Source organism: Bos grunniens, chromosome 16 (genome assembly GCF_055505025.1).
Source record: "Bos grunniens cultivar Pamir isolate PY7600 chromosome 16, Bosgru_T2T1.0, whole genome shotgun sequence".
Lineage (NCBI taxonomy): Eukaryota > Metazoa > Chordata > Mammalia > Artiodactyla > Bovidae > Bos > Bos grunniens.
The window spans coordinates 12,223,817-12,237,396 of NC_141180.1; the positions used below are offsets into that span (position 1 = coordinate 12,223,817).

The window sequence follows — 13,580 nt, forward strand, 5'->3', positions numbered from 1 at the left end:
TCTGAGGACACAGGGACAAGACAGCCATCTAGAAGCCAAGGAGAGATCTCAGAAGAAAGCAACTCTGCTGACAACTTAAACTTAGCCTTTGGAACTGTGAGAAAATCAATTTCTGGGGTTTAAGCTACTCAGCTTGTGGTAATTTGTTATTGCAGCCTTAGCAAGCTAATATATTTTTCTAGAGAAAATTTTACTTACCTCAAGAGATCAGCCCTATTGATTAATTAATAGTCAGAGTTTCTTTGCAAATTCTACTCTTGAGATAGACTTTTTAGACCAGTATGGACGTGCTTTGAGCCTCAATATTGCTGTCACGGATTCAGCCAATATACAAGTGACATGATCAATATTTTCAAGCCGTGTCCTCAGGGATGCTAGAAATACGACTTCATTTTTTTCTATCACTCACCCTTATTTCTGTCTTGAGCCTCAGTGCTGCCTGGTGGCAGAAAATTTACCCAGTTAATGCTAGTTTTAAGTATTTCAGATTAGGTCCGTTTGGAGACTTTTCCTTCCCAAATGACTTCTCAGAGATTGGTTCAGAAAAATGCAGTAATCGGTCATGTTTTGTCGTGGCCAAGCTTAATAATGCCTCCTCTTAAAATCTTCCCTGCTTCTCTCCCTATCTTTCATGCCTGCTTTTTGCATTCCCTGAAATGTGTAGCAGATACACCTTCTCTAGGCTCTCCTTTTTCTGCAGACTAAAATAACGCCTTGGCTTGTCTCTCTAGGCCCCACTTGGAAAGAAGCTCACTCTGCCTTTGCTCTCTGAATGCCAGGATTATCTGAGGAGCATTTGTTCATCTTTCTTTTCCCTTATACTAAGACCTGATCCTGGGTTGGAGATGTAGGGTTAAAAGCCCCTTCTTTAAAGATGGAGACACATTGCCTCCACTACCCAGACACACGGCACTTCCTCATTCTTTCCAGTGTCACGTTCCACTCTGTGTATATTCTATAATTTATTTAACTGGTTTCCCATCAATGGATATCTTTTGCTATTGCAAACAGTATGGCAGTGAATAGCCTGTCCATTTGATGGACATTTGCAAATTGATCCAAATACTATGCGTGCGGTTTCTCATGATTTCTACGCTGTCCTCAGCATTGTATGAATTTCATCCTACAATTCACTTCAGCAGCTTCACCAACATTGAGGGCTATCAATCTTTTTAATATTTGACAATTTTGTAGATAAAATATTGCATATAATTTTAGTTTAGATGTTTATTTCTCATTTTCTAAGATACTTTTTAATCATATATTTAAGAGCTTTTTATTGTTTTTGTAGCTTATCTGTTCCTGTCCTTTTTTCCATTCTTCTGTTGGTTTGTTGGTGTTTTGATTTTTCTGAGGCCATTATAAAGGAAATTATCCCTTTGTCTTTCACTTGTTTTAGCTATGTTTTTTCTTTATTTGTCATTTGTAGTTTGACGTTTCTAATAATGAGTTTTTCCAGGAAGAATTTTTAATTTTGTTGTTAACTTTATCAGTTGTTTTCTTTGGCATCTTAGAACATCTGTGAATATTTAATACTAGGAGTAGTAGCAAAGAAGTTGCTTTTTTCCTGTTCCTCCCAGCTAGAACTGAAAGCAGGAAGAGCTCCAGTGCTGTTTTCAAACTTTGCCTTAAATACCTTCTCAGTGGGTCGACATCAGAGTGAATTTGAAGTGTTGTTACTCAGTTCTTACAAAATAATCTGGTTGATCCCAGTTTACAGAGCTACTCGTGCCTTGTATAGTCCTTCAAAACTGTGGACAAGTTTTTCTGAAAAAAGAAACAGAACAAAGCTAATGTGCAGAACAATCACTTGACTTGATGCCGTGCGTGAGAAAAGCAACTATTCCTGCTGTGCGTGAGAAAAGCAACTTTTCCACTGTTGATAACTGCTATAATGTACTTCATTGCCCAAGTTAATGGATAACAGTGATACAGAGTAAAAAGATACTGTGCTTTTTGCTCTCATTTTCTCGACAGATTTCAGTGAAATAACGAAGAATATTCTTTAGAACATGTTTCGACATTTATAACACTTTTCCAAAACTTCTAGTATGATAATGCTACTAGATTAGGGCATGTAAGAATTGCCTTCTTACAAAAGGAATTTCATTTATAAATGCTGCAGAACTGGAGTTTGTCATTTCTTCTCTTATTACTGCTGCTGCTGCTGCTAAGTCACTTCAGTCGTGTCCAACTCTGTGCAACCCCATAGAAGGCAGCCAACCAGGCTCCCCCACCCCTGGGATTCTCCAGGCAAGAACACTGGAGTGGGTTGCCATTTCCTTCTCCAATGCATGAAAGGGAAAAGTGAAAGTGAAGTCTCTCAGTCGTGTCCGACTCTCAGCGACTCCGTGGACTGCAGCCTTCCAGGCTCCTCTGTCCATGGGATTTTCCAGGCGAGAGTACTGGAGTGGGGTGCCATTGCCTTCTCTGTCTCTTATTACTGCTGCTGCTGCTAAGTCGTGTCAGTCGTGTCCGACTCTGTGCGACCCTGTAGACGGCAGCCCACCAGGCTCCCCCGTCCCTGGGATTCTCCAGGCAAGAACACTGGAGTGGGTTGCCATTTCCTTCTCCAATGCATGAAAGTGAAATTGAAAGTGAAGTCGCTCAGTCGTGTCCAACTCTTCGCAAACCCGTGGACTGCAGCTGACCAGGCTCCTCTGTCCATGGGATTTCCCAGGCAAGAGTACTGGAGTGTGCTGCCATTACTATCGTAATTTAAATAACCGAGAGAGGTTCTTCAATTAATTTGGTGTGTGCCTTCAGTGTGCCTCAAGTAACCTCTTCCATGTTAACAGCCTGGCTTATTTTAGGAAGAAAGGGTGACCTTAAGAAACAGCTGAGCCTGTGTGCTCATTGTTGTCAGTAAGGTGGGCTTGCCATCAGCTAACTAAGGCAAGAATTACAGTCTTGGTTAAAATTTTCTCCGAATATAAGTATACTGCACCCCTGCAGTTATCTTTCAGCAGAATATAGCAAAATAAAGAAAAAGCCCTTCTGGCAGTGCAACTTATTCATTGCGAGGTTGTAACAAAGCTTATTTTAAAACCACACATTAAGTTGTATTTGGTGTTTGTTAGAGACCCTCAAACTCTTCTGATGATCACATGAATTTCTTACTGAAGGTGCAGGAGCTGCCTGACTTAGGATTCAAGAAAGAGTTAATAAGAACTTTCAGTTTTTATTTTTTCCTAAAAATATTTAGCTCCCACATATGATTTTACTGTCTGTTGCTTAATACCATTTGAAAATTACTGGTAAATGACATAAATTTATGAAGTTATTACCAAATATTCAAGTGCTGAAGCAGATTTAATACTTCCTACCGTTTTTTTAAAAGAAAAATCTTGGTCATTCTGTCTTTTACAGCAGAAGAAAACACACAGGAGCTTAAGTTAAAAAGTTTGTTATAAAATTTTTTCAAAATTTGAAATTGAGGTATAATTTACATATAATAAACTGTACAGATTTTGAATTTAGTTTTATTAGTTTTAATAACTGTGTACATCCACCATCCATAAAAACAGTGTAGCATATTTCCATTTCCTCCAGGAAGTTCCCTTGTGTCCCTTTTTAGTCCTTAGATGCCTCTCCTTATAACAGGCAACCTGTGGCTGGACATTTGAATTCTTTCCAGAGCTTTGCTGTGATGGGTAAGTTTTGCAAACATTGTTGTACACATCTTTCTGTGGATATATGTTTTCAGTTCTCTTGGGTAAATGCCTAGAAATGTAATTGCCAGTCAACAGTTCTCCAAAATATCGCACCATTTCACATTCTCATGGCAGTGTATGAGAGTTCCAGGTGCTCTGCATCATCACCAACATTTGGTAATATCAGTTTTTTATTTTTTAAAAAAGATTTATTATTATTTTTTTTGGCTATGTTGGGTCTTCATTGCTGTGCACAGGCTTTCTCTAGTGGTGAGTGAGGGCTACTCTGCATTGCAGTGGCTTCTCGTTGCAGAGCCTGAGCTCTAGGCACGTGGGCTTCAGTGGCTGTAGCATACAGATTCAGTAGTCGTGGTCCGCAAGCTTTGTTGGTCTGTGGCATGTGAGATCATCCTGGACCAGGGATCGAACTTGTCTCTTCTGCATTGGTGGGTGCATTCTTAACCACAGGACCACCAGGGAAATCCCAGTGTGTGATTTTTGATGTTAACTATTCTAGTGGGTATGAAATGGTATCTCGTTTTGATTTTATTTTGAATTTCCCTTGAATAAGAATGAACTTCTTTTTATATCCTATTGATCACTTATTTGTATAGCTTTTTTTGGGTGAAGAGTTTGTTGAAGTATTTTGTCCGTTTAAAGAATTAGGTTGTTAGTTTCTTTTTCTTAAGTGTTGATTTGTAAGAGTTCTTTGTATATACTGGGTACAGATTTTTAAAAGCATATTTCGCAGATATTTTTTCCGTAGTGTGTAGTTTGCTTATTAATTTTGTAACTGGTGGTTTTCATGGAGCAAAATTTTAAAATTGTGATGGGTCTGTTTATCAATTTTTTCTTCAATAGCTAGTTCTCTTGTGACCTAAGAAATCTTCATCTACTCTAGAGCCCTATGGCTCTAGTTTTCAGATTTATATCTATAATCCACCCCAAAATAATTATTTATGTGTAGAGTGGAATAGCAGTTGAAGTTTATTTATGTATTTAAAGTAATGTACAGAGGACTTTGTTTCCCTCGTAGAAATTCCTTGACATTTTTTTTGAAAACCAAGCAATATATGTGTGTGGATCCATTTCTGTAATCTCTATTTTGTTCTATTAATCTATTTTTCTTTGTAGCACTAGCACACTGTGTTAATTACTGTTTCTACAGTGTGAGTTTTGAAACCAGACAGCATACATCTTCAACTTTGTTCTTTTTGTAAAAAACTACTTCTGATTCTTTGCATTTCTGTAAACATTTTAGAATCAGCTTTTCTGCTGGAATTTTGGGATTGTACTAAAACATTAATTTGGGGGGGAGGAGCCAAGATGGCGGAGGAGTAGGACGGGGAGAACACTTTCTCCCCCACAAATTCATCAAAAGAGCATTTAAACATCGAGTAAATTCCACAAAACAACTTCTGAATGCCGGCAGAGGACATCAGGCACCCAGAAAAGCAACCCAACTCTTCGAAAGGAGGTAGGAAAAAATATTACAAACAAACAAAAAAAAAGAGACAAAAGAGGGAGGGACGGAGTTCCGTCCCGGGAAGGGAATCTTAAAAAGAGAGAAGTTTCCAAACATCAGGAAACCTTCTCACTGCCGAATCTGTGCCGAGCTTTGGAAGCACAGAGGGCAACATAACAGGGAGAAAAAATAAATAAACAATTTAAAACTCGCAGATTGCGAGCCCTACGGTAACTCCCCCAGCAGAGAAGCAGCGCAGACGCCTGCATCCGCCATTAGCAAACTGGGGCTGGGCAGGGAGGCGCGGCGTGGGCTGCATGGCTGAGAGTAAGAATCTGGCCTGAATACCCTGAGCGCTATCTGAGCGAAATAATTTGGGCTAGCAAACCAGACTGTGGGATACTTACCACGCGAAAAGCCAGCCCTAACCTAAGACCGCCAGGCCCGCGCACGGAACAAAGGACTGAACAGAGATAGCCGGCTGCAGACCTTCCCTCTCCGGTGACAGGCAGCCAGAGCCGGAAGGGGGCAATCGCAGCCCCAGAGAGACATTGTCTATAAAACTGTAAGCAGGCTTCTTTGCTAACTAAAACTTCTTGGGGGTCTGGACGGTCAACATCTGACTGAGAAGGTGCGCCGGTTTTACATCCAGATAATCGAGTGGCGGGGAGGCGATAAGTCGCAGCATTGGCGCTCGCCTGGGAAGAGCAAATTGGCGCTCGGACCTGGGAAGAGCACAAAACGCAGGCCCAACTGAGTCTGTGCCTCTGAGGACTACCCGAGTGCCTGAACCTGAGCGGCTTGGACCTGGGAGGTGCATGCAGCCCAGGGCCAGCCTCGGATTGTTCCCGGCGGAACAACCTAGAGTCCGAGCAGTGTGGACAGGGAGGCTACACGCGCCGTGAGCGGGGGCAGACCCAGGGTGGCTGAGGCACTGCGAGCCCACGCCAGTGTTATTTGTTTGCAGCATCCCTCCCTCCCTCCCCACAGCGCGACTGAACAAGTAAGCCTAAAAAAAAAAAAAAAAAAGTGTCCTCCACCGTGCCCTTTGAGTCAGGGCGGAAACCAGATACTGAAGAGACTAGCAAACAGAAGAAGATATAACAGAGGGAAACGCCTTGGAAGCTACAGGCAATAGATCAAAACCCTGTGGTTACTACGGACTACATAGGAAGGGGCCTATAGATCTTGAGAAATATAAATCTGACCAAGGAACTAGCCAAAAATGAACTGAACCCACAACACCCACAAAAACAAAAAACAAAAAAGTCCTAGATATATTTTTATTATTTTTACGATCATTCTTTCTTTTTTTTTAATTAAAAAAAAAATTTTAAGTCCTCTATTGTTCCTTTAATTTTCACTTTTATAACCTATTACTTTGCAAAAAAAAAAAAGACCCTATTTTTTTCTTCTTCAGCAAACTTCATATATATATATTTTATAATTTTTTGACCTTGTTTTTTTTTTGTTTGTTTTTGTTTTTTTCTTCTTTTCTTTAACATTGTATTTTTGAAATTCCAAACTCTACTCTAGATTTTTAATTTTCGCTTTTTGGTATATGTTATCAATTTTGTACCTATAGTTTTTTTTTATATAATTTCTGTGACTTTTTTTTTTTTTTCTTCTTCTCTGTTTCTTTCTCTTCTTTTATATAACATTGTATATCTGAAATTCCAAACTTTACTCTAGATTTTTAATTTATGCTTTTTGGTATTTGATATCAATTTTGTACCTGTATTTTCTTTATAATTTTTGTGACATTGTTCGTATTTGTTTGTTTGTTTTCTGTCTTTATTTTTCTTCTTCTTCTTTTTTTTTTTTTTAACATTGTATTTTTGAAATTCCAAACTCTACTCTAGATTTTTAATTTTTGCTTTTTGGTATTAGTTATCAATTTTGTACCTGTACTTTCTTTATAATTTTCGCGACCTTGTTTTTGTTTGTTCATTTTTTCTCTCTTTCTTTTCCTTCTTCTTTTCTTTAACATCGTATTTTTGAAATTCCAAACTCTACTCTAGATTTTTAATTTTTGCTTTCTGGTATTAGTTATCAATTTTGTACCTGTACTTTCTTTATAATTTTCGCGACCTTGTTTGTTTTTGTTTGTTCGTTCTTTCTCTCTTTCTTTTCCTTCTTCTTTTCTTTAACATCGTATTTTTGAAATTCCAAACTCTACTCTAGATTTTTAATTTTTGCTTTTATGTATTTGTTACCAATTTTGTACCTTTAAGGACCCAAACTTCAGGACCCATTTTTCACTAGGGAGTGAGATTACTGGCTTGACTGCGCTCTCTCCCTTTGGACCCTCCTTTTTCTCCACCAGGTCGCCTGTGTCTCCTCCCTAACCCCTCTCTACTCTACCCAACTCTGTGAATTTCTGTGTGTTCCAGACAGTGGAGAACACTTAGGGAACTGATTACTGGCTGGATCTGTCTCCCTCCTTTTCATTCCCCCCTTTTATCCTTCTGGCCACCTCTGTTACCTTCCTCCTTCTTCTCTTCTCTGTATAACCCCGTGAACATCTCTGAGTGGTCCAGTTGTGGAGTGCACATAAGGAAGTGACTACTGGCTAGCCCACTGTCTCCACTATTGATTCACCTCATCTCATTTGGGTCACCTCTAACTCCCTTCTCCCTCTTCTCTTCTCCATGTAACCCTGTGAACCTCTCTGAGTGACCCTCACTGTAGAGAAACTTATCATCTTTAATGTAGATGTTTTATCAATGGTGCTGTATAGAAGGAGAAGTTTTGAAACTACTGCAAAAATAAGACCGATAACCGGAAGCAGGAGACTTAAGTCCAAACCCTGACTCCAGGGAACTCCTGACTCCAAGGAACATTCATTGACAGGAGCTCATCAAATGCCTCCATACCGACACTGAAACCAAGCACCACACAAGGGCCAATAAGTTCCAGGGCAAGACATACCAAGCAAATTCTCCAGCAACAAAGGAACACAGCCCTGAGCTTCAAGATACAGGCTGCCCAAAGTCACCCCAAAACTATAGACATCTCATAACTCATTACTGGACATTTCATTGCACTCCAGAGAGAAGAAATACAGCTCCACCCACCAGAACACCGACACAAGCTTCCCTAACCAGGAAACCTTGACAAGCCACCTGTACAAACCCACACACAGTGAGGAAACGCCACAATAAAGAGAACTCCACAAACTGCCAGAATACAGAAAGGACACCCCAAACTCAGCAATTTAAACAAGATGAAGAGACAGAGGAATACTCAGCAGATAAAGGAACAGGATAAATGCCCACCAAACCAAACAAAAGAGGAAGAGATAGGGAATCTACCTGATAAAGAATTCCGAATAATGATAGTGAAATTGATCCAAAATCTTGAAACTAAAATGGAATCACAGATAAATAGCCTGGAGACAAGGATTGAGAAGATGCAAGAAAGGTTTAACAAGGACCTAGAAGAAATAAAAAAGAGTCAATATATAATGAATAATGCAATAAGTGAAATTAAAAACACTCTGGAGGCAACAAATAGTAGAATAACAGAGGCAGAAGACAGGATTAGTGAATTAGAAGATAGAATGGTAGAAATAAATGAATCAGAGAGGATAAAAGAAAAACGAATTAAAAGAAATGAGGACAATCTCAGAGACCTCCAGGACAATATTAAACGCTACAACATTCGAATCATAGGGGTTCCAGAAGAAGAAGACAAAAAGAAAGACCATGAGAAAATACTTGAGGAGATAATAGTGGAAAACTTCCCTAAAATGGGGAAGGAAATAATCACCCAAGTCCAAGAAACCCAGAGAGTACCAAACAGGATAAACCCAAGGAGAAACACCCCAAGACACATATTAATCAAATTAACAAAGATCAAACACAAAGAACAAATATTAAAAGCAGCAAGGGAAAAACAACAAATAACACACAAGGGAATTCCCATAAGGATAACAGCTGATCTTTCAATAGAAACTCTTCAAGCCAGGAGGGAATGGCAAGACATACTTAAAATGATGAAAGAAAATAACCTACAGCCCAGATTATTGTACCCAGCAAGGATCTCATTCCAGTATGAAGGAGAAATCAAAAGCTTTTCAGACAAGCAAAAGCTGAGAGAATTCTGCACCACCAAACCAGCTCTCCAACAAATACTAAAGGATATTCTCTAGACAGGAAACACAAAAACGGTGTATAAACTCGAACCCAAAACAATAAAGTAAATGGCAACGGGAACATACTTATCAGTAATTACCTTAAATGTAAATGGGTTGAATGCCCCAACCAAAAGACAAAGACTGGCTGAATGGATACAAAAACAAGACCCCTACATATGTTGTCTACAAGAGACCCACCTCAAAACAGGGGACACATACAGACTGAAAGTGAAGGGCTGGAAAAAGATTTTCCATGCAAATAGGGACCAAAAGAAAGCAGGAGTAGCAATACTCATATCAGATAAAATAGACTTTAAAACAAAGGCTGTGAAAAGAGACAAAGAAGGTCACTACATAATGATCAAAGGATCAATCCAAGAAGAAGATATAACAATTATAAATATATATGCACCCAACACGGGAGCACCACAGTACGTAAGACAAATGCTAACAAGTATGAAAGGAGAAATTAACAATAACACAATAATAGTGGGAGACTTTAATACCCCACTTACACCTATGGATAGATCAACTAAACAGAAAATTAACAAGGAAACACAAACTTTAAACGATACAATAGACCAGTTAGACCTAATTGATATCTATAGGTCATTTCATCCCAAAACAATGAATTTCACCTTTTTCTCAAGCGCACATGGAACCTTCTCCAGGATAGATCACATCCTGGGCCATAAAGCTAGCCTTGGTAAATTCAAAAAAATAGAAATCATTCCAAGCATTTTTTCTGACCACAACGCAGTAAGATTAGATCTCAATTACAGGAGAAAAACTATTAAAAATTCCAACATATGGAGGCTGAACAACACGCTGCTGAATAACCAACAAATCACAGAAAAAATCAAAAAAGAAATTAAAATTTGCATAGAAACAAATGAAAATGAAAACACAACAACCCAAAACCTGTGGGACACGGTAAAAGCAGTCCTAAGGGGAAAGTTCATAGCAATACAGGCACACCTCAAGAAACAAGAAAAAAGTCAAATAAATAACCTAACTCTACACCTAAAGCAACTAGAAAAGGAAGAAATGAAGAACCCCAGGGTTAGTAGAAGGAAAGAAATCTTAAAAATTAGAGCAGAAATAAATGCAAAAGAAACAAAAGAGACCATAGCAAAAATCAACAAAACCAAAAGCTGGTTCTTTGAAAGGTTAAATAAAATTGACAAACCATTAGCCAGACTCATCAAGAAACAAAGGGAGAAAAATCAAATCAACAAAATTAGAAACGAAAATGGAGAGATCACAACAGACAACACAGAAATACAAAGGATCATAAGAGACTACTATCAACAATTATATGCCAATAAAATGGACAACGTGGAAGAAATGGACAAATTCTTAGAAAAGTACAACTTTCCAAAACTGGACCAGGAAGAAATAGAAAATCTTAACAGACCCATCACAAGCATGGAAATTGAAACTGTAATCAAAAATCTCCCAGCAAACAAAAGGCCCGGTCCAGACGGCTTCACAGCTGAATTCTACCAAAAATTTAGAGAAGAGCTAACACCTATCCTGCTCAAACTCTTCCAGAAAATTGCAGAGGAAGGTAAACTTCCAAACTCATTCTATGAGGCCACCATCACCCTAATACCAAAACCTGACAAAGATCCCACAAAAAAAGAAAACTACAGGCCAATATCACTGATGAACATAGATGCAAAAATCCTTAACAAAATTCTAGCAATCAGAATCCAACAACACATTAAAAAGATCATACACCATGATCAAGTGGGCTTTATCCCAGGGATGCAAGGATTCTTCAATATCCGAAAATCAATCAATGTAATACACCACATTAACAAATTGAAAAATAAAAACCATATGATTATCTCAATAGATGCAGAGAAAGCCTTTGACAAAATTCAACATCCATTTATGATAAAAACTCTCCAGAAAGCAGGAATAGAAGGAACATACCTCAACATAATAAAAGCTATATATGACAAACCCACAGCAAACATTATTCTCAATGGTGAAAAATTGAAAGCATTTCCTCTAAAGTCAGGAACAAGACAAGGGTGCCCACTTTCACCATTACTATTCAACATAGTTTTGGAAGTTTTGGCCACGGCAATCAGAGCAGAAAAAGAAATAAAAGGAATCCAAATTGGAAAAGAAGAAGTAAAACTCTCACTATTTGCAGATGACATGATCCTCTACATAGAAAACCCTAAAGAGTCCACCAGAAAATTACTAGAAATAATCAATGACTACAGTAAAGTTGCAGGATATAAAATCAACACACAGAAATCCCTTGCATTCCTATACACTAATAATGAGAAAACAGAAAGAGAAATCAAGGGAACAATTCCATTCACCATTGCAATGGAAGGAATAAAATACTTAGGAATATATCTACCTAAAGAAACTAAAGACCTATATATAGAAAACTATAAAACACTGGTGAAAGAAATCAAAGAGGACACTAATAGATGGAGAAATATACCATGTTCATGGATTGGAAGAATCAATATAGTGAAAATGAGTATACTACCCAAAGCAATTTACAGATTCAACGCAATCCCTATCAAGCTACCAACAGTATTCTTCACAGAGCTAGAACAAATAATTTCACAATTTGTATGGAAATACAAAAAACCTCGAATAGCCAAAGCGATCTTGAGAAAGAAGAATGGAACTGGAGGAATCAACCTACCTGACTTCAGGCTCTACTACAAAGCCACAGTTATCAAGACAGTATGGTACTGGCACAAAGACAGAAATATTGATCAATAGAATAAAATAGAAAGCCCAGAGATAAATCCACACACATATGGACACCTTATCTTCGACAAAGGAGGCAAGAATATACAATGGATTAAAGACAATCTCTTTAACAAGTGGTGCTGGGAAATCTGGTCAACCACTTGTAAAAGAATGAAACTGGACCACTTTCTAACACCATACACAAAAATAAACTCAAAATGGATTAAAGATCTAAACGTAAGACCAGAAACTATAAAACTCCTAGAGGAGAACATAGGCAAAACACTCTCCGACATACATCACAGCAGGATCCTCTATGACCCACCTCCCAGAATATTGGAAATAAAAGCAAAAATAAACAAATGGGACCTAATTAACCTTAAAAGCTTCTGCACATCAAAGGAAACTATTAGCAAGGTGAAAAGACAGCCTTCAGAATGGGAGAAAATAATAGCAAATGAAGCAACCGACAAGCAACTAATCTCAAAAATATACAAGCAACTCCTACAGCTCAACTCCAGAAAAATAAACGACCCAATCAAAAAATGGGCCAAAGAACTAAATAGACATTTCTCCAAAAAAGACATACAGATGGCTAACAAACACATGAAAAGATGCTCAACATCACTCATTATCAGAGAAATGCAAATCAAAACCACTATGAGGTACCATTTCACACCAGTCAGAATGGCTGCGATCCAAAAGTCTACAAATAATAAATGCTGGAGAGGGTGTGGAGAAAAGGGAACCCTCTTACACTGTTGGTGGGAATGCAAACTAGTACAGCCACTATGGAGAACAGTGTGGAGATTCCTTAAAAAACTGGAAATAGAACTGCCTTATGATCCAGCAACCCCACTGCTGGGCATACACTGAGGAAACCAGAAGGGAAAGAGACACGTGTACCCCAATGTTCATCGCAGCACTGTTTATAATAGCCAAGACATGGAAGCAACCTAGATGTCCATCAGCAGATGAATGGATAAGAAAGCAGTGGTACATATACACAATGGAGTATTACTCAGCCATTAAAAAGAATACATTTGAATCAGTTCTAATGAGGTGGATGAAACTGGAGCCTATTATACAGAGTGAAGTAAGCCAGAAGGAAAAACATAAATACAGTATACTAACGCATATATATGGAATTTAGAAAGATGGTAACAATAACCCGGTGTATGAGACAGCAAAAGAGACACTGATGTATAGAACAGTCTTATGGACTCTGTGGGAGAGGGAGAGGGTGGGAAGATTTGGGAGAATGGCAATGAAACATGTAAAATATCATGTAGGAAACGAGTTGCCAGTCCAGGTTCGATGCATGATGCTGGATGCTTGGGGCTGGTGCACTGGGACGGCCCAGAGGGATGGTATGGGGAGGGAGGAGGGAGGAGGGTTCGGGATGGGGAACACATGTATACCTGTGGCGGATTCATTTTGATATTTGGCAAAACTAATACAATTATGTAAAGTTTAAAAATAAAATAAAATTAGAGAAGAGTACTGGAAAAAAAAAAACATTAATTTGGGTAAAATGTATATTGACAGTGTTGAGTCTTTCAAGCTATGAACATAGTATCTTTCCATTTATTAG

At 38.5% G+C, this 13,580-nt stretch overlaps 1 protein-coding gene across 17 annotated transcripts in view; it reads left to right on the forward strand.

Annotated features, from left to right (window-relative positions):
- Positions 1-13,580, forward strand: part of LOC147356181 (uncharacterized) — a 252,719-nt gene that overhangs the window by 60,014 nt on the left and 179,125 nt on the right. Inside the window, exon 1 of one of the 17 annotated variants that reach the window (XR_015142692.1) lies at positions 4,879-5,130. The exons of the other annotated variants lie outside the window; for them this stretch is intronic. The gene's annotated coding sequence lies outside the window, so the exon portion shown is untranslated. Of the gene's footprint in view, positions 1-4,878; positions 5,131-13,580 lie in introns of those variants that run through there. 17 annotated transcript variants of the gene reach the window in all.